The following is a 22,495-nucleotide window of genomic DNA, read 5'->3' as shown; positions in this document are numbered from 1 at the left end:
AAGATTAGCGTTTAATTGACTTAAATTCAATGATTACCAAATTTCATAGTTTAGAATATACGAGGTAAGTTCGAAACATTTCCCTACAGACATACAAAATTCGCATCAATTTTAAAACATCGTGCTTGACAGATAGCACCTCATTTATGGGGAGGTTAGTGTACCAGTTTAAACTCTACCTGTGTCGTTCAGTTGGAGGCTCTGCTTTCACTAACACGTGTCATGGATACACGACTTTTCGGTTTGAATTTGGAAATTTTATTTCGCTGGAGATGACATAGAATACAGTAGTAGACTAGAATTAACAGTACAAGTGAAAAATATATAAATATTACATCTAAAACCTCTAATTTCACTTCTTGAAATCAGAATAAAAACCATTCTCATGGCAGTCAGTTCTGTTTGTTAATAAAGATTTACACAAGCAAGTTGAAAGATATCCATATTGCTCCTTATTTTAAAAAATCCAAATGTCTCTTCTCCCTCTTTCACAAGTCCAAACTGAATACGAAAAACAGCAATTCTTAATGTTTTCAGGACACGATTATAATCAACAGAACTCATTTATCATTCAATAGTCGACACCGTGTTAAAGAAATTATTTCCGGATGTATCCCCTTTCCTGCAAACAATGGAAATAAAAAACAAAGACGGGGATAATGTTATTTTAAACATTGAATAAAATTAATTGACTCGCTTTTAACCCTAAAATGCCATTAAGAATATAACAATCCTTAGACAAATTTATGTTCTGATGATCGTTTAAGGAAACACGTACCAGTGACTCACCTGAACTTTTTCCATTGTCAACAGCTTGATGCAGATTCAGTGGAAAGGCTTCAGTGAGATTTTGTTTAAATGATCGCTTCTGCTTTATTTTTATAGAGAAAAATACCATTTGTGCAAACCATATTGCGACACCCTCCCACGCCTTTCACGTGTAGTAATACACCAATCAACAAAAGAACCTCTCACGTTGGCCAACTTGTCTAAAATTCTGTTTCCATCCTTCGGAGTATACACCTTATACGATTGTGGAATATTTCTTCGCAAAACGGCGATTTCGTGATGCATTTCACAATCTGACATCGAAACATCTGTTGCTATGCAAACATTATGTACGCAGTTGTATTAACGGACCAACCAGTAGATCACTTTAAAAAAAAATCTTCTACAGTACAGTACACAAGAGGACGTTGTAGCTGCTATCGAGGTCCTTAAAGTGCATTGTAAACTTCAACTATTTAATCTTGCTAAGGAAGAGATTCTGTGCTGGTATGCAGAAGGTTGGTCAGAAGTGCTGCAATGTATGAAAACGTACTCAGCTTTCCTAACATTTGTTATTATAGCCTTTCATTTTTTTTAATCGAGTTTACTTCTTCATGATTAAAAAGACTTCAACTCGTTTTAACTCAATTTCGGATAACTTGATCGACGTTGAAAAACACATTAAATTTGGAATTTTATAACTTTCATGCACTACGTTTATACATATACTGAGTTCTAAAAATTAGCTTTTAGGAAATATTAATTACATGTAGAGGTACGTTTTCCAAATACAGCAAACCGTGCAAATTTACAAATTAGCACGTTTTCATTTCCTCTCTCTTTAAGGAATAAGAATTTATTGTCAAATTCACAAAAATTTTCAAATGTTTTACTAATAAAATTAGTAAACGCATCTTTGGGTATGGAAACTGTTAAAAATCAGAAGAGGTTTCGGATTGATTCGTTTTTGTGAAATCTTCTTACACATTTGTCTGAAAAACGGGAATTATTTTCAAGGGAAAACATCAGGTGAATGTATCACATTCATCTGATGTTTTCCCTTGAAAATAATTTTTCAGGTGTGAAATTATTTATTCTCAAGTTATAAAACTAATCAAGTTGCAAGACAAATTCCAAAGTGTTCTATTTCTTGGCAGTTTCTTCTGTGCTAATTTAGTTGTACGTTATTTACTTTACTGATTTGTTACTCATCCAATAAAACATCCTTATATAATGTAGACATTGAGAATAGTAGTGGATATTGGGATACATACAACTGGATTATGGGACACATACTAAGGCAAGTGATATTAAGTCATTAGCCTCTATATTCAAGTAGCTCAGATGTATTTATATTTCTCGCGCAAAAGATTGTTTCGTTACTGTGTGACTTCAGTTTGCAGTTCTTTTGAATTCTTCTTGGACGCATGTAAAGCATCGTCCAAAATTGCCTTGGATCATTATTGTAAGCTTGCGGAAAGTATGCCCTGTAGGATTGCTGCAGTCATTGCTACGAGAGAGGAAAATCGCAGAGAAAACTGTGTAGAATATATTCGTGTATATTAGCTAAAGAGTTGGGGTGGGGGGGGGGGGGGGTGGGGGGGGGGGGGGGTGGGGGGGGGGGGGGGTGGGGGGGGGGGGGGGTGGGGGGGGGGGGGGGTGGGGGGGGGGGGGGGTGGGGGGGGGGGGGGGTGGGGGGGGGGGGGGGTGGGGGGGGGGGGGGGTGGGGGGGGGGGGGGGTGGGGGGGGGGGGGGGTGGGGGGGGGGGGGGGTGGGGGGGGGGGGGGGTGGGGGGGGGGGGGGGTGGGGGGGGGGGGGGGTGGGGGGGGGGGGGGGTGGGGGGGGGGGGGGGTGGGGGGGGGGGGGGGTGGGGGGGGGGGGGGGTGGGGGGGGGGGGGGGTGGGGGGGGGGGGGGGTGGGGGGGGGGGGGGGTGGGGGGGGGGGGGGGTGGGGGGGGGGGGGGGTGGGGGGGGGGGGGGGTGGGGGGGGGGGGGGGTGGGGGGGGGGGGGGGTGGGGGGGGGGGGGGGTGGGGGGGGGGGGGGGTGGGGGGGGGGGGGGGTGGGGGGGGGGGGGGAGACCACATTCCCTTAATCTGGCCTCATATTCAAAATTCCTGAGAGTCACTTGCCTCTACATTCTCTCTCCTTCCATATCACCCATATAACTAGGTGAGCAGATCTGTGCAGAGAAATCCAAATGTCACCTGGATAGTGTTTTATAGAGTGGATCTATCACCTTTCCCTACTTGCCAGGGTGTTTTGCATTGCAGCAGTAATTTTCTGATTGACCTTTACAACTTTTGTGATGTGGCTCCTGATCTTTTGATCCCTATCTACCAAGATCTTAGGTTCTCTGGCCTCTTGGAGAAAAGTTGCTTCAATACAATAAATTCCACTCAATCTTTTGTCACCATAATACATGACTTGGTAATGTTGAAGTGGTCTTCATTCTTAACCTAAAGTACCAACCTGTTCAGATTCACTTGTAATAACATCACATCATAGCTTTAAGAAGCTGTGATGTGATGTGATACTATTACAAGAGAATTATATTACAAGATCTTACATTGCTCTACCTCATTTATCATCATTAGCAAACAAATGAATATCTCCTCTCAAACTATATCATTGATATATATAAAAATTAAATAACAGTGATCTTAGAACAGAAACCTGTGGTACCCTGCTTTTCTTTTTGGAACACTGCTGAACCCTCATACATAAATTGCTGGCACCTATGAGCCAACCTATAACCAAGTTGTCAGTGGACTATATGTCTCCATCTTGTTCAATTTAGATAGTGTTTGTTAGTATTCTATCAAACACTTTAGCAAAATCCAGAAAAATTATCATATATGATTCTCTCCTCTGTTCAATGTACTTGCTATCCTTTCATAAAATAAAATATAACTGAGTCACCTCTTAACATACCCATTCTGCTTGCTCTAGAAATTTCCATTCCCATCAATCTACGTTTGTATTCTATCTCTAATCAGCCTCTTAACATCATCACCACTACTCCTTCTACCTTGTGTATAATTATAAGGCTCCAAGGCGAATTATTTTATCTCTGTTAACAGCACATTCTTCTGGCCAGTTGGCCTATTTTGCAAGATGAAAAACTTGAGTTACCTGGGGGGGAGGGGGGGGGAGCGACTCTAGAACCTCTATTTCCAGAATTAGTTTCTGTGCAGTTGCTCTCAGTTCTTGGAATGACCTTAGTTCTGTTCTCATCATGTCCAGAGGAACCTTTTTATGGAATTTTTTTATTTATATTTCCAGAATCTCTTCTTTTCTTTTTTTTTACCATGCACGGATACAGATATAACAGCAAGTGAACACAACACACGATTAATAGAAGTTTTATGTTGCTATCCACTGGCTACATGACATGCCATGGCCACCCATTAAACTTCTATTAATTTTGGAGAAACAATTATGTTGTGACTTGCTCTCCTGTGATGAGACTGACGAAGATGTCATGTAATAATAATGTCTTATTTTTTAAGTGGTTCCAATTAAAGATTGTGTTAAGATACTGAATTTTATTTGTATGCATCTTTTTTAGAGGAAGAAATTAATGAACACCTCCAAGAAGTCCCAGAACTCATGTTGGAGAGCCCCCCCCCCCTCCATTAAACCTATAGTCTATACCACTTATCCCCCTTCTACATCAGATTTCGTGTGAAGAAAATTACTATTAGCGGATGGTATACCCTCCGCTAACAGTATTTTTTTGTCGGTAAATTGCTTGTGTGTACTCTGGCCGATTTACCTGTTGTGGAAGAAAAACCCCTATCTCGCCCTATGAGATAAGATGACTTATTATTAGCAGCTTATTTTCAAGTGAAAATCAAATATAAAGATCTCTCTAGTCAAGACTACAATCGAACTCGGATCTTTTCCAGTTGAAGGATTGCAACGTCCGGTTATTCTTCCGATTGCACTATAGAGGCACTTATGCAAACATTGCAGATTAATACAATAAGATGTACGATATTTATACGTGAACCAGTGATAATCTCGTTGGTTGTAAAGAATGAGAATGAGTTTTTATTCAATGGCGCAGTTTTCATATCACAAATCATAATATCATGATTTGTGATAGATACATTTACATATCACTAAACCCTGGCACGAAAGTATGCATTCAAAGAAAGTGGTAATTATACTGAAGTTCAGTTGAGACATCTGGGATAGAATAGCTTAAAACAAAGAATGTTAATTATAATATTGTGAAAACGAATTCAAGAAAATCGACTGTAAAACCCACATTATTTAAGGATTAGAGAATACGAGATGGCGGCACTCCTCTCTTCACCGAACGCCATTTATAATAAATGATAGTCTTGGGCCAGCTATCTCAGATTAGTCACCATTGAAAATTACCCCCCTCCCCTTCAGCCTCCAAAAAGTTAGGGCGGAAACTGATTTGCCTACTCCCTATAGGGAATAACAGGCGTTAGCAGATTTTTTTTTTTTTTTTTTTTCAGAAAGTAATTTAACTTGCCATTTCTTCAGCTGTTGGATAAAACAGAAAGGTGATTATAGAAACTAAACTACGTAATCCTCCGTTTCGAAAACGAAATCTGTATTTGCAAGAGTGTATTGATTTCGTGCAGATGAATTTTTAACAAAAGACGAATTATTACAAGGTTGGTCAATTGGTAGAACGTCTGCTACTAATGGCTCACGCAAAAAGTTCAGCAAGTTTGAGCGCGGTTCGATGAGTCTTTGGACTCCCTGGAGTGTCACATAATCATAATAAGACACCTTCAAAGTGTTCAAGGACTCATCGCGGGAGGTCACTGCGCCCTACTTTTTCCGCTAAAATCTTCTTCCATTTCAAGGTTTTAATGAAATTTATTAAGATAATGTAAAACAACATCGTTTATTTTTTTTTTTTTTCTATACTGTCATTAAAATAATCAGTTTCTTAACCTGGGAAATCACTGAGTATTATTTAAATATTATATAATTTATTCCATAATCATAAAGTGGAATAAATGCTAACGTTGCTACTACAACAACAAAATATTCAGTGCACAACCGAACAGTGTTTATTTTATTGTCAGCAGTACTGCTTAAAACTAAGTAAATTAGAAATAGATTTTTGAAAAGCTAGAATAATGAAGAATAATTTAAGATATGTGTCTGCACTTTTCTTTAGTTTCCGAGTTATTTTTGGTTTGTAAAAAAAATATTTTTTTCTTTCTCTAAACATAACGCAAACTTAGACTGATAGTGTAACAGATCAAAGTGTTCCGAGTGTTACATCTCTTATTGCCATTGTGGTTCTATAATACTGTAATAATCTCTGAAATACTGAAAAACCAGAATTGACTATTGATATATTTTTAAAAGAAAATAGAAACGCGTTTATATTTTAGACGGAATATGAAACTAAAGTTGAATGCTGTCCGATAAAGTAAATTTAATCTTATTCGTAACGAAAAACAAAGTACATATTGCAAGCCACCAACCAACCAAATAACATTCTAATAATTGAGACTAATGGCACTGATACATTTAAACTAAAAGGTAAAAAAAAATTAATTTCTAAATATAAAAGGTTTAAATTAACTTACAACATTCAAACAGACGCATCTTGAAGAAGTCACTATATCAGGTAGAGTAGTTATATCAGAAATAAATAGTAGATTAGCTCAGAAATTGCTTTGTAAACGCTTTAATAAAATGCTTTATCAACGCTTTGTCACAGCTTAGAAAGCAAGTGAAAGTGGAAATTGGAACGTGAGAGGTGCTTCAAATAGTACAAGGAACGTAATAATACTCATTTTGAACCGATGCTTCGGTTCAGTTGATTGCGTTCTTTTCGGTTATAATACAAATTTTTAATTGTTTAGTTGGTTTTACAGTTATTTTTATGGTGGTGTACACTATCGATATAGATTGCAGTGAATAAATAAAATAAACATACGAAATTGCAATCTAAACTAGAGCTTCTGAAATTTTCTATACAGTATTTTGCATTCCATGTGAAACTCGCAGTTTAAAAGAAATCGGATGTCGTTTTAAAACTGCTTCTTTCTTATATAAAAACTGTTACTCAGTACATAATAAACAATGACGATTTGCCAAGTATAGATACAAGTAATCGACATCTATAAGAAACAAAGACACAGAATTCATAGAAAATAAATTATTTCATGTGAGCAGAATATTCAATACGTACGTTGAATATTCTGTTCATGCTAAATAATTTAATGTTAAAGAAATTATAGCTATATAAGCATCTGTTTCGAAAAATACGAAATTGGTATTATTGATTTCGTGTAGATGAATTTTTAACAGAAGACGTGTTGTTATTATTTATTTATTTATTTATTTATTTATTATTATTATTATTGCAGGACACCTCCAAGAACTCGTTAATAATTAAAGTGGGCAATTGAAAATTACCCTTCAATTCCTTTGAAGGGTAATTCTTCAAAGCTCTGCTATATTAACAGCCAAAATAAAATAAATAAAAATGCAGAACCTCGATCTTTAACTATTAGGATTCAGAAAAGGCACCGAAATTATCAAATAAATTATTTAACAGTCATGGGGAGTATTGAGCAGGATATCTTCCAAAATTAGGAAAGTTTTAGACGTTTACGTTCGCATGATGAATATGGCTTCACAGCTTTCTTTATAATCTTTCTAATAAAAAGCGGCTTGTTAGTCTTATTCCAATGAATCGTCTATCTGATAGATATGTTGTGATTGGCAGTACATTAAAGTTATGCAGCTGGATGTAAACTTGGTGTTCTTCCAAACGTTTCTGAGCAGACCGACCTCTGCCATAATATGAGAGACAAGCATGAGTAAGAAATTCTATAAACTCCTGGATAGGAAATACGATATTCCTATTTCCTTAAAGGTTAATCTAGCCGCAGAGGTGTGGCCACCTCTCAGACACACTTTTAAGATGTGGAATATGGAGACTAGAAACTAACTTGCACTGAAGAATGGCTTGGATGAGTGTCAGAATTACAGTAACTTTGTTGATAATATTAGTATTATAGCCATTAGAGATGCAAGTAGTTCCAAGAAAAAACAACTGTATTTTTAGATGAGAATCAGTGGAGCATAAGGGGTGCGCACAGTACACTAAAGTTTCGATATGCCAGCCTTCTGTGAGAAGCAGCGTCAGTTTGCCTCCTTGTACTTGTTTTATTTCTGTATACTAAAGACTATTAAAGGTGCTTGTTATTTTTTATCTCAAAAATAATTCTTGATTAGACTGAACAAATTTTATGAAGAAAAACGTAGCTAAGAAAAAGAACAGTTCCAGTCTTCAAAGATGTCAATATATCGAAGCCAATGTAGAAGACATGGTGGTATATGCTGTTGTAAATGTTCCATAAAGTAGTTAGCCAAGGTACGAGATATAGGCAAATTATTATTAGTTTAACTGCTTTGTGTGTGTGTGTGTGTACGCGCGCGCACGCACACACACACACACACACACACACACACACACACACACACACACACACACACACACACACACACACACACACACACACACACACACACAGCAGTTCCTTCAGTTTGTTTGCATATATTATTTTGGAAGGAAAAATATCGTGCTTTTGTAGCGAAGGCGAACATTTTATCTGGTGTGAAGTCATTGCCCAGAAGCTCTAATGTATGTGTAAAGAAAATACTTGCAAAGAGAAATCACATTCGAACTAATTAAAAGGTCTGTCGGTAGCAATATAATTATGAAAATATTGTTCTTGAAATCTGAATTTTTAACGAATCTTGCAGAATTTTCAATAAACTAGAGAACGTCTGACAGATGTTTAACTGTAAGTTGGACAGCCAATAAAATTACAGGTTCTCAAAGGAACATTTTTCGTTATATTCGAAAGACCACGAAGTCTTAGAGTTTTTGTCTGATGAACTCGAATATTGTTGATAACATCTTCGTCCCAAGATTCTACTTCGTCTTAAAGGTTATTGAAACATTTTTTTAAAAAAATATTTTATGTTTTCTTGTTCTCTTCTTATAGAAATAGATCATAACACTATTATATGCATTAATTACGCAAATGTACCAAATTCTCTGTTTCATAAAAGAGATCGACGCATTCTAATTATTTAAAGGTTAGGCAAGTTTAAGTTACCCAAGAAAAAAATGCAGTTTTCTTGGGTAACTTAAATAGAAATCAGTTTGCATCTAGCTGTAAAATGAAGCAATTAATTTCTCTTTCTTGAAAAGAAAACTTGCCGTAGAAGTATACGAGTATTTCGGATTCAAGAAATATCAGCAAGATCGAACTGGGAATTGTTTTACTGCGCATGAGCAAAAGTTATCTGCTGATGATGGATACGAAGAAATGTACGATAAAAATTCTTTTTTTTTTTTTAATTTTTTATAACCAAGCAAATGCATGTGGATCCTTAAATAAATGAACGAAACTAATATAAAGCTTCTCGAACAAACTTAGGCCTGACATCAGAACGCGTTGTCTTTTCTTTATGATGGAAACTGTGGATAAAGTATGTGTTGCATAAATGGGCTGTGCGTTCTGACGTCAATGCTGAAGATTTGTTTTCATTACCTCAGGTTTCAGACTAATAAACCAGTGAATCGCTTACAATTTTAATAATAGACGAAACAGATATATAAAAACTAATTGTCTTTGAGGAAATAACATTTATGCTGCCATCTATGGGAATGTAACGAAATCGCATTTATTCGATATCGCTTCATTGGCATTTTAGCTTAAAGAAATATGTCACCTCTGCAAAGATAAATTTGACATGTTGTTAGCTAGAAATATACTTGAAATCATTCAACAATATCATAATTAAAAAATTATCAAATACGAAACTTAAATACGAAAAATTTTGTTAACAGCCTAATAATGACTACGGTAGTAATGCATTTACTCGCCATATTCGGTTTTGTAACGACAGACGATGTTGAAAGAAGTACCACGTGTTTATACAGTACTGCGAATGCCTTAAGTAAGAAAAAAAAAAAAAATCGAGGTGTATCTGTGTTTAGTGATGTATGCACGTGTGTGTGTGTAATAATTTTCGAAGACGCAGAATTTTGAGTGAATTAAAGTTTTAAGAAAGTTTGAAATTGTTGAAATGAATTTTGAAAATAAGAAATCAGTACTCTGGTTTATCGACTTTATTTTGTAAGCAAGACTTATTATTATGATAATTATCTACAGAATATTACGCCACTTAAATGCTTACAATATACTTTGAATTCGGTTGGATACTTTAGATAATATCCCGAGTTCAAATCACCTGTTCAGATGATTCATTGGTTCATTCTCAGGTCCAAGTTCGGTGGATTTGCCGAAAGGCGGAAATGGCAATGGAAATATGCATCTCTTGCGACGAACAACCACTTTCTCAACACTGTTAGGAGATCTCTTCATTCTTAGCTTTTCCAGCAACTCTGAAAAAAAAAGCAACCACATACATCAGTCTGTATAAACAACATCGAAATGTACAGAAAGCTAATTTAGACAATGTATTCTTGAAATGCTATCCGTTGAAAAATACATTCGAAGACTTAGGAGAATACTGATTTTAAATATCAATGTACAGTATAAACAAGAGAACTTACCTAAATTTGTGGCTTCTGTGTTCTGTACGCTGAACAGTACCAGTAATGTCATGCCAAGCAAGATAATCTGGAAAAGTGTACAATAATACAACTTAGACTATGGTGGTGTGTGGCATGAAATGAAGCAGTATTCCTTATTAGTGTGCAAAACATAAAGGCATTTTAATTGTATGTAAGGTAGCATCTGCCTTAGGTAAAAGCCCATCTTGGCTAAATATTTATAAGTTATGGTTTATTTTAAATTATACCATATAACTGAAATTTAAATAAATCCCAAAATTTTTTAAAAGGGAATACGCTCTCTTAGCCATAACTGTTTGCAAATTAGTTATTAGCAGATTATGAGGTGAACTACTGCCTTTATGGAATGAAATAAGTCTGCTAAACTGTGTTCCTCCTGTTTGGCAAGCAAAGATCGCGAATGTGTGAGGGGGTTACACGAACATAATGTCCTATTTTTTCTTCTTTCAAGTGGAGCGCTATAGAAAACTTTACATGTCATCGAGTGGACAGTACTGGCCTGCAGTTCCACCACAGGGAGTGACGCTACGATCTGCCACGCGAACAGCACACCAGTACTGTACTTTAAAGGGAGATGCTGTAGATACGATTACGAAGCAGAAAATTGTATTTAAATCCCTTATTGAGGAAGATATGAATCCAACGGAAATTCATACTGTTGACATGAGCACAGTTAGGTACTGGATTAAAGAGTTGAACACCAGTGAAACCGGGGCTTCATCAGTTTGAGCGCGAAATTGTGTGGATCTGGCACAGTGGCCCACCCAGGGAAAGGGCCAAGGGGCCCTGGCCCCCCAAAAAAGAAATAAACACCAGAAAAGTTTCCAAAAATCTTTTCCTAATTAAAATTCATTTTTTTATTTCTGTTGTGTCTTCTATTTCTATATTACTTATCATTTATTGGCGATCGCTGCAGACGCTCAGTCATAGGTCGTATGCAATGCGTAGCGTGTATTCGTAAATCGTCTACTCAACTAGGCCTCCTTCCCCTCAGATTAAATCCCGAGTGCACCACTGATCTGGCACTCTCTGGCTACCAGTTATTTGGCTTTCAAAAGGTGCATTCGCACAACGTCATTTTGACTTGAAGAGCTCCAGTATCGAAGTAAATCCGCGTTTGAATTTGAATACAGAGATAATGAAGGAAACCTTGTTGAGAATTGAGAGAATACTCGCGAAAGACGGAAGATAAATCCATGTAACAGCCAGTGTGGAAATAAACAGTTTTTGGAGAAAAAATAAACCGAAGAAAAGTCATGTTCCTCGTATTGACAGAAAATTTAGGAAGTATCAGACTTTATCTGAATATCGTTAAATATCAAAATTTGTTCATTCGTAAACATTTACTCACACATTCGGACTATTTATACAAAAGCACACTATATAATTTACGTCATCTAAAAATTCTGTGATGAGGAAATGGGGCACAAACAGTACAGGATTCAATGGATGAGTCAATCATACATTTTGATTACATATGCATCCTTTGGTCTCTCTCTCTCTCTCTCTCTGTGTGTGTGTGTGTGAACGAACAAACTAATTAACAACGTGAATCGACATGCAAATCAACGATATGATTCACTTGTATGACCTTCCCTGCTATAATATGATTCATCGATCTAATTTCGCATCTTTTTTGGCTCATAATGACCACTTTTATGATTATATACAGCTGTTTGGATCAATATTAGTTAATCCAAATATTAACTAATATTCGGGCAGTAATAATTAATAATTCTTGGTAATAATTGGTGGGCAGTAAATAGTATATTATGTGCATCGTCAATTATGTCGTATAGTAGAGGATTGTGAATGACATGGTGTTGTGGTGCGGACATCACGTCATAAATATAATGATGTTCTCTTATTAATTAAATGGAATTTAAAACTAAAGCTCATGAATTTAGATTTGCCTACTTTATCTAACTTAAATAATTCCGGAACTATTCCGGAATTAAGTTTTTTATGATGTTTATAAATTCACTGAAAATAGAGGCTAAAGTTTTTTGAAAAGTAGGCTGTTTAATTTTTTTTTTTTTTTAACTTTAATGGGGAAAAAAGCATTCGGTGTGTTTGTCTTTATTTGCATTGGCATTTCAGAAATGACACTGTATTGTGTTTTAAAACCTGGGTAAAGTATATTTTAATTTCATAATTTAGGGAAGAGAATACTTCTAGCAAGGCTGTGTAGGTTTATTTCTCTTTCTGTGCATAAAGAGATAGTACATTGGATTTTCATATGAAAATATTACTCCTTGAAATGCATCGGAAATGTTCATTTGTTTATTTTGTTCTTTTTTTATCTAAGGTGAAAGAATGAAGGATGAATTGTTTGTAAATAAAGATATCCGATTTTACATAAAGGGTGTAGTGGTCTTCTGATAGTTTATGAAAATACTATGATAAACGTTCCAGCCATTAAAAAAGTTGATGAAATTTTTACCATTGGAATGATACAAAGTCGAAAATTGCGATGTAAACAGTAGAAGAATGGCGTAGCTTCCATGAACAAATATATGTCATAGAAGGGTTCCGACAAGTATGTAATTACCCACAAGAAATATAATTTTAAATAGCTAGGCCTCGAGATAAACATAACGCAAAATCTGCTAGCCAAATAAAGATGTTGCTTATGTTCGAAAGTTTGCCGACTAGTACTATGTTGATCAGATATTTTTATTATACTTTTAATATCAGCCTAAAGATGGCAGCACATGAAAGGCCGTTTGAAATAATGATACGAAAAAAAATGTAAAAATGCAATCTTCGTATATTTTTTGAACTTGAGAGAAGAAGAACTTGCTGGGCCAACTCACTACGAAGCAAGAAAAATGAATTTGAAGTGAAAATTTACTTTCAACTGCTCCTGTCTTTAAATAATAATTTTGACTGTAGCATGTAGAAAGTAATGATAGGTTGATGCTGGAAGCAAAAGTGTTTATTGTAATATATAGATGCGTCATGATAGTCGTACGTTTGTTTATTACTTTGTCAAACTGTCTATTACTCAGCCGCAGGTTGTTGATTTCTTGTTAGGTATAACACCAATAAAATACTAGAGAATTGGGGCAAAAAAAAAAGAAGAAGAAGAGAGTGATGACGTAATTTATAGATTGAGACAGATTTCTTGCTTCGTATTTGAGTTGGCCCATCAAGTTCTTCTCTTAAGTTTAAAATGTTTTAATTTTTTTAAATTCAAAGATGAATAAACAACTTTATAAAATTTGTTTATTTGTCTTCGATTTTTTCTTTAATTCACGACATAAAAAGAAACTAAACAGGATGTTTATTTAATTATTAAACTGCCTGTACCTCTTGTTTTATACTCCGCATACTTAGAGCACACACAGCAACAACCAGTTGAAGAGAAAACAGTTTAAAATGTAACGGACTACGAAAAGAACTCAAGTCCTAATTTGTCACCATATATTGTTCGATAAAGAGAGGTTTACACGTAATATCTCGATCTAGATTTTTGGAAAATCGATGCAGCCATATTTGTTGAGATTTGGGGAATGTTTCGTAGCTGGTGTTAATTTCAAAAGTAGTCTCTTTGGCTTGTAACTTCCATCTAGCACTTTGGAACCAGCAGCAGCTATGAAACCAGTGACGGCCCGTACATAAGCACTGCAGCACCTCCAAGGAAAAAATGAAAGAAAGAAATTTTGTTTGTGTTTATAAATAATAATAATAACAATGCTTACAACATTATATAAATGCAATACAACATTTAATGTTAAAGGTTATGTTTTGACATTGATTGAATAGTTAATAATTGGAATTGTTCGATTAATGCTTTAGATGACGAAACAAATGCACTGCGATCTAACGCCGATATTCGTTTGCGCTTGTCATTGCACATTACGTCATTAGATACACTGCCGTCTGGGCAGTGTATCTTATTATTGCGCGCGTTATTTCAGTGAGATATGAATCGTTTATTATTGGTGCGTGGTGAACTATTTTTTGTAAACCTTATTTTATTTGTTAAAATAACATATAATTATTTATTTATTATAGATACAAGGCTGAATTATGACGAGTGTCACTGTTGAAAATATGAAAAGAATTATATTTTTTCAATTATCGTTACACGAAACAAAGGCACTGCGATCTGACGCCGATATTCGTTTGCACTTGTCATTGCTATTGATACGAAGCTTTTATTATTGGTGTTTGTTCGTGGTGAGGATGAAATAGTTTTAATAAAGCAATTTTTTAATATGTAAATTTATTTATTAATAAATTCGTTACTGATTAGGAAAAAAAGTATGTATATATATATGCAGCATCCACACTTAAAATTTTCACCGAAAATTGTTTGTGAACTGTATGAAACAGTTTACAAACCTCAACATACATGATAGTATCAATTTGCTAAAAATATGTGAGACATTTATTTTTAAATCGGGTTAATTTAGAACGTGAGTTCTTTATGTTGTCCATTACAATTTTAAACCATTCTCGCTATTAATTAATTGTTTCTCTTTGCCTACTGTCACAAACTGTTGGGTACAAATACAGAAATAATAACTAAATCAATCAATATCCTATTTATTTTCCTTTTCTGTTATGCGAAATCTTGATTTCATGTATAGTTATAATTGCCAGTTCTTTTAATTCTTGTGTGTTTCGGTACAACTATGGTTTTTAATACATGTGATCATATATTTTTCTAGTTTTAGCTGAATTTATTTTATATTCTGAATTTTGATTAACTTTTTCACTGCCAATAGCAGTTCACAGACTTAAAATATATATTATTATTCTTATTTTTAGACTTCACATTACAATGCACATTTTTAACCACACATGCGATTTATTTTCTATACACCTTGAGACCGCTCGTGTGTGGGAGTGATAAAAAAAAAAACAGAATAGAGGGATGAATTATTATTATTATTATTATTATTATTATGCTTGTAATTGCAGAGAAGGCACTCCGACACAAATGATCTCCACAAATAAGGAACTATTTTGGAGGATCATTTGAAGGAGCAGTTATGGTGGAGATAGACTGTCTGGAAACCTTACAGGAAAAGTCAAGAAGATATTTCTTGAAAGGCATATGCGCGCGCGCGCGCACACACACACACACACACACACACACACACACACACACACACACACACACACACACACACACACACACACACACACTTCTGATAAGATATTTGCAAGTTATTTTTACAGGAACAAAAAAATACACAATTTGAAACTCAAAAGGCGCCTTCGTAGCTCAGTCGTAAACTCGGAGAGACCTGAGTTTATCTATGATGCGAGGAACGTCTGTCAGGTCTCCTACTAAACATCAGTTAGTCGGAAACTCGATCTCTTTTCACTTCAGAACAGGTAAGCCGACTGACCACGCATACACTGCTTGGAAAGAAGTCAACGGACATCATAGTGTGGGGTACAAAGAGACATGACCTGCACTTTAAGATGTAGGACCTTCTTTTGCTGCGATGACTGCAGCAGTCCCACAGAGCATACTTTCCAGAAGCGTGCGATAACGATCAATGGGAATTATGGACCATTTTCCTGTCGGCATGCAACGAGGTCTTCGACTGTTGGGGGACGGACGTCCCTTCACCTCACCCTACGCTCCAATTCATCCCCCAGATGTACAGTAGAGTTGAGATCAGTGCTCTGTAGAGGCCATTCAAGTGGTGATAGTGGGACGTTCGTGTCCACAAACCACGCAATTGCGGTCCTACCATAAAGTTCATGTTTGTGAGCCTCGGTTCTGAATGCTTTTATGCAGATTCGTGTTCCATTCGATGCTTGGAATTCCCCATTCAACGTGTCGGCTGACGAATGGCGGTTTTTATTTTATATATATATTATCCTTTGTCTTACCCTTCGGTCACGTTCGGTGAATGTGATGGGACCTGCGGGTAGCACTTGCAGTTGGCTCCCTGCGCTTCCATTTCAGTATGTCATCACTGGCTGTTGACCTGGGATGGCCCAATTGGTTAGTAATTTTCTAAAGTGATAGGCTAGCAACATGGCATCCTGTCACAACGCCTCTTTTAAACTCTGTCTTTTTCCTTCTCACAGCCATTCTACCCAAACTATTGACTTCCAATTTATACCGGCTACAAATGCGACTCGTTACATGGCACGATGTACCTTGCCCATGGGGGATCTCCACTGACTTTTTTCCAAGCCGTATATATGCAGACTGAGCACACTTTGGGTAATGACTGTAGCCTGCGCTGTCCCCCTCCAAGAAACAGTAACTTCAGACTAATTCCCAATCTCGGATCAAAACACCACCGCCACTACTGATATCCTAGTTACTTCAATACGCTAGCAACATGAAGCGCAAAAGAAAATAAAAAGTGGGAGAAAATGAAAGGAAAAGAAAAGTGGTGAGGACAAATGAATAGAAACGATGGGCAAAAGAAAGTATACGAATAATAAAAGCCTAAATTTAATAAAGTGAGACATACAATTTAGGTAAATGAAAAGTAATGATAGTTTTTTGTGGTCTGAGATAAAGGAAATAAAATTATATGTTATGCAGAAAGAGAGCAAGGTGTATATAACCTGGTATAAAATTCATTGTAGTAAGAAAAGAAATATAATGCCGGAGGAAAGTAATAGATAAAGGATAAAGACAATCGGCAATATCGGTTAAGGTAATGGAAGCTGGATGTTACTGTGATATAAGTTTATGCTAAGTGTGTTGTTACAATCCTCTCGTTTTCGAAGCTAGCATGAGATTTGTGAAGGGAATGAAATTAACGTTTACTGTTTATGTTTTGGTGCGTTACTTCCATAGTTTTAGTTTCAGGGTTCTGTAATTGTTGACTTGTTTGAAGTTGCGTTCACAGTTGAGATGAACATTTGAAATAATAACGAAGTTATCAGCACTTATGTTGGGGAATTATGAATGCAACTATAAATTATGAAAGAAATGTAAATGAAGACAAGTATAGAAATCACAAAAATTACTCAAGCGACTTAACTCAGCCTGATTCTTCTTAGGAGATGATAGAAGCCTTTGCGTATATTTATTGAACGATCCAATCAACCAAAGAAACTAAATGAACGAAACAGGATTCTTAACTGTCACAGTGAAGTTTGTTAATGTCCACTGCTCTTTAGGGAATCTCCTCTCCTGAACACAATTCCGATTGGGGGTTCGAACTCATGCATCCCTGATCTTTATGTAACGATTTTGAGATTCTAAACATTATATAGGATGAAGCTTCCTATTTTGTTTTCTCAGAAAACATCAGATATTTGATGTTGCTGCGAGTGTTAATGTTATGAGCAAGATTTTAGTAACTATTCAGCTCCCCTTGGCTACGACCTACTGGACAATTGCAAAAACAGGGTGCACCAATGGAAAACTAGTCTGTAGTACAAAATAGTATAAATATTACCAGCATATATACCAGCATACCGATATTACCAGCATATCGGCGCAAATATATACAAATACAAAAGCAGTTCATATATAATAACCTTCTTTTAAATATAGTAGAGCTCATGCGCTGAACTGAATTTGTTTATTAAGAATTTTTGGAAGTCAAATTAATGAATTCTTGAAAATATTATTGGGATCTTCCTAAATATCGGTTTTGTCTGGGTTTTCCATTATTATCAATAAAAAAAAAAAAAAAATATATATATATATATATATATATATATTTTTTTTTTTTTTTCGTTCTCATACAGCTGAGAAAAAGAATGAGCCTGTGTGTGGCTTCAGGCCGTTTTAGCGTAAGTTTACCGGAAGAGGTGGGCCGATTGGCTGTATGTATTAACATGTGTGTAATCTTACCTATTTTGAACCCCCCCCCCCCTCTCCCAACGACTTATTCTTTTCGACTGCATGATTCCTTTTATGTGATGTTAGAAACGCATTCTGAAATTTAAAAAAAAAATTAAAACAATGTGAATCCTCTAATTCACTGACATGCTTATTGTATATCGACTAATTGACTTTCATTTGAAAAGTCTTCACACAAAGAGTCCTCGACTTCTAAATAGGATTCCATACCGATCTTTTTAACTGAAAGACAAGTCCCACGTCTTCTTAGGCGCCAATCTGTGAATTTCAATTATGTTTGAGTCTTGAATGCTCATTATTACAGATCAAGTAAGTCCACAATTACCTTCATTTTTCTGTTTTCTCTTTCGTTCGTTTTTCGATCAAATGGCCTGGTTAATCTTGAGGAGAGCATCTTGACTTTGTTACTAGGTGCGAAGGCTGTGGATTTGAGGGATATTCAGTGTGATATGGATGTTTGGGGGGATTTCTGCTGACAGTTGTTTATCACACAACTTGTGTAGCACTATCATCTCGCATGTGTGAAGCGACATTGAATCAAAGACAAGAAATACCAAAAGCTGTGGAGTTGCATCAAATATGAGTGTATTTTTGCAATAATCTTAGTCACCTTATTTCCCTTACTCAAAATGCTGCTTGAAAGTATTGTATTTGCATATCAACCGAACGACACGTGCGAGAGAGGAAGAAACGCAATTTTGTTTATTGTAAGGTCTGATGTGTCATCATCACAGTCTTTACCTTGTCAACACTTTCTGTTGACAATTTCTTTTTATGAGATACTTCCGTGTTTACCAAAAAGAGAAAAGTTATTACTAAATGAAAGTAGAACGACCAATCACATGATCTGCATATTTAGACAATTTTATTATAAAATAGCGCGTGGAGACATCGTCAAAACAAACGCTCCATAGATCGTAACAAAGTTCGCAAGTTTTGAACATGGTCGTATTACTGGTAAGTGCACTTGAAGTTTTATTCTTTTACTGAAGTGCATGCACATTAGTTCATAACGCCTAATAAATTTCTGTCTGTTCTGCTTGTTGATCTAAAGATCTTCGAACAAAATCATTTAGTATTTCTGTAGTTATCAAATCATGTTCATGTCTTTCTGTAAAGAACTTTTCCATCGCAAACATTCAGTGCTAAATGCAATTTTAAGTAAATAGAACTTTCGTCTTCGTAATACTACTGGCCTTTTCGACCATGTCAATAAGCCTTTATAGCGAATGTAAATACTGATATTCTACTATTTAATTTTTAGACAGGATCACAATATATCTAATTAGTTACTACTGATTAATAATGAAAAAGAAGCCTTAATACTAATTTACATAAGTTTAACTCAAAAGTCTCAAATCTTTGCAACATTATGGGAATGTAAGAAATATTCAGTTATTTCTCTTACAGAAACTGCTGGTGTGTGTTGCATTGGTTCTGATGTGTTCGGATAGCATCCTCTGCGAAAGTGCAGGTAATTTTCTCCTTGATATGCATTACAGATAATTCAATGTAACAACTACTTGTTAATATAATTCTACTGATTTTCATCGAATATATTTTCTTATAATTTAAGGAATTTTTCGTTCAGAAATCAAATCATTACCATTATATTATATTAAAATAAGCTTTTACAATCAACTAGATTAGAGATCTAAATTATTACTATTATTTTACAGTGGCTGAAGAAGGACTTAGGCAGAAGCGATCTCCTCAATATGGAGGCTATGGAGGTGGATATGGTGGAGGATATTATGGAGGTGGATATGGTGGAGGCGTTTATCCTAGAGCGGGAGGAAGGAGGTAGTGAGCTATGCATTTATACGGAGACAGAATAAGACGAAGGAGGAGAAGATGCTGATCTGTAGTATACAATGAGAAAGAAAACTAATCATTTATTTCAAAGAAAAATCATTAAAAGAAGAACATAATTGAATTTTCATATTCATACATAGCTGTAATATCATAGAAATAAAATCATCATCATTATTACTGTCATTGTTTTTATTGTCATAATATTTATTTTATACAGAGATGTGTTGGTTCACAATAGGTATATGTTCGCCCAGGAAGTGGGAATTTTCATCTTGATAGACAGACAAACCTGACAATAAAACACTTGCGATTTACAGACGTAATACAAATGAGACGTAATGTCTCATTTTTTTCATTTCAGTACCGCAAGTAGCAACACGCAAATCGAAGTTTGATATAAAGAAGGAAAGAAAAAACATTCTCTGACTAATGTTAGTCATTTTATTTGCTTACAAAGGCTTATAACCACTAAAAGTTATAAGCCTATCGTACATACATTATCGTAGTGCAGTGCTTCCCAAACTTCTGGATGTTAGGGCCCCCTTTGCAAAAATTAAAATATTTCACGCCCCCCTCGAAAAAAATCGTAATAGAGAGATATATTATTATAAGATTGTATTTATATTCAATACAAAACATACACAGCGAATATTGCAAAAATCAAATGCATATATTACATTTTTTGCCTCTTACCGTTTGGTTCCGAAGACGATGCGGGCTGTTCTGGTAAAATATGAAATACTGTCCTTTTCTTCGAGTCTGTTTCTGCTTCTTCTGATTGTTCGCGGGAATTTTTTTTTATTTTTTATCAGCCACTTATCCATCTCAGGGTTAAATTTTTAACGTAGAATAGATCAAATAATATCACCACTTACCGATACTGGCACACCACAGACTGATAACATGAAATTAGTGAATATCACCTGAATAAGGGAATCCCTGGACCAAGAATATTTTTCTCTTTTGTAACTTTTCTCTCTTTACGGTAATTAAGCCTAACGCGAAACAGACAGCAAAGGCAGGTTATTAAAACGTGGATATGATTGGTGCGGTATTAACAAAAGATCGCGCAACCGAAAGATAAAAGCATAGCTGACAATTGAGTTGAAATGCTAACTCTCTTCAACCAAATTCCATATGTGAAACTGCCATAACATTCATTATATATATATATATATTATATATTACTTAGTTTTAACACTTTTACGAATTTGAACACGTTCGGTTGAATTTTATTGCTGCCTTGGGAAATCGAACTCACACACATCTAATTAATAACAATAATTTTTAGTTAGATACTGTGTTTGCCCATGCAACATATGGTTTTGTTTCAGTCTATACAGCATAGTTTCTGTATGAAGTGTGTTTTTATCCCAGTTGTCTCTAATTGCACTATTTGTTGAGAAATATATTACACAGACTCCTTATACCTTATTCACTGGCATAATAAAAGTACTTGTTTTTATTGCCTCTGCAGCATAGTTAGGGAGGGCGTGTTGTTTACAACAGAGCTTCCCAAACTGTGGGCCGCGGTAAGTTTTGTTGAGGGGGCCGTGAAATAATGAAAACAAATTTAAAATGTTTTAAGACACATTAGATTTTTTTTAATCTTAAAAAAACGCATTTACTTTTTTTTTTAATTATTTCTTTTTTGTTCTTTTTTATATTTTAATGGAAAAATTCGCACATTGGTGTTGGTTAACAAATTTTGCTTGCGTATTTCGGCGATTAATGAATATTATTAAATATATGCTTATTGATATAAATTTCATTTCAAAAGGTACTGATAAGCAACACAAAATAGATTACAAACCAAAATCTTGAATATAAATTGTATTGAATATAAATACAATAAACATTATAATAATATATGTCTGTATTACGATTTTTTTAGATGAGGGGGCCGTGAAATATTTTTATTTTTCCAAAGGGGCCTTGGCATCCATAAGTTTGGAAAGCACTGGTTTACAACTGCAAGCGAGTTACTATCTCCCCACATGAACTTGTTTAAGCTTTTTTTCATGCGTGAAGTATATGCGAAACTTTTATTGGTAACAGAAAACTATCTCGGATGACAGTGATAATATAAAACGAGTTTTGATATGTATATAAAGTCAATATCAACAGTCCCTGATTGATGAAAGGAACAGGAAGATTTGGAGCTTCCCTGGAGAGCATTCGAAGTAAATACAATTAAACACTGCTTTGAAATGAAGCATATGAATAAGCAATATTTACTAATATTCATTAAGCGCCGAAATCCGCAGCACCAATGTGTGAATTTTTCCATTAAAATATAAAAAATAACAAAAAAGAAATAATAAATAATAAAAGTTAAATACATTTCTTTTAAAATAAAAAATCTACTTAGTCTTAAAACATTTTAAATTTGTTTTCATTATTTCACGGCCCCTTCAACAAGACCTACGGCCCCCAAGGGGGCCGCGGCCCACAGTTTGGGAAGTCGTAGTGGACTAAGGACA

General features: G+C 35.4%; 1 long non-coding RNA gene across 1 annotated transcript; it reads left to right on the top strand.

The window, feature by feature from the left end:
• Nucleotides 1-19,122: 19,122 nt before the first annotated feature.
• On the top strand, nucleotides 19,123-20,039 carry LOC150092174 (uncharacterized). Its single transcript, XR_016550609.1, has 3 exons — nucleotides 19,123-19,154; nucleotides 19,608-19,671; nucleotides 19,877-20,039. It is a non-coding gene; the product is annotated as an uncharacterized LOC150092174 (long non-coding RNA).
• The last annotated feature ends 2,456 nt before the right edge of the window (nucleotides 20,040-22,495 follow it).

The sequence above is a fragment of the Typopeltis vanoorti genome, unplaced genomic scaffold, assembly GCF_054136105.1.
Source record: "Typopeltis vanoorti isolate ZY-2024b unplaced genomic scaffold, IOZ_Tvanoo_1.0 HiC_scaffold_24, whole genome shotgun sequence".
Taxonomy (NCBI): Eukaryota; Metazoa; Arthropoda; class Arachnida; order Uropygi; family Thelyphonidae; genus Typopeltis; species Typopeltis vanoorti.
This window is presented reverse-complemented; position numbering and strand designations above follow the sequence as displayed.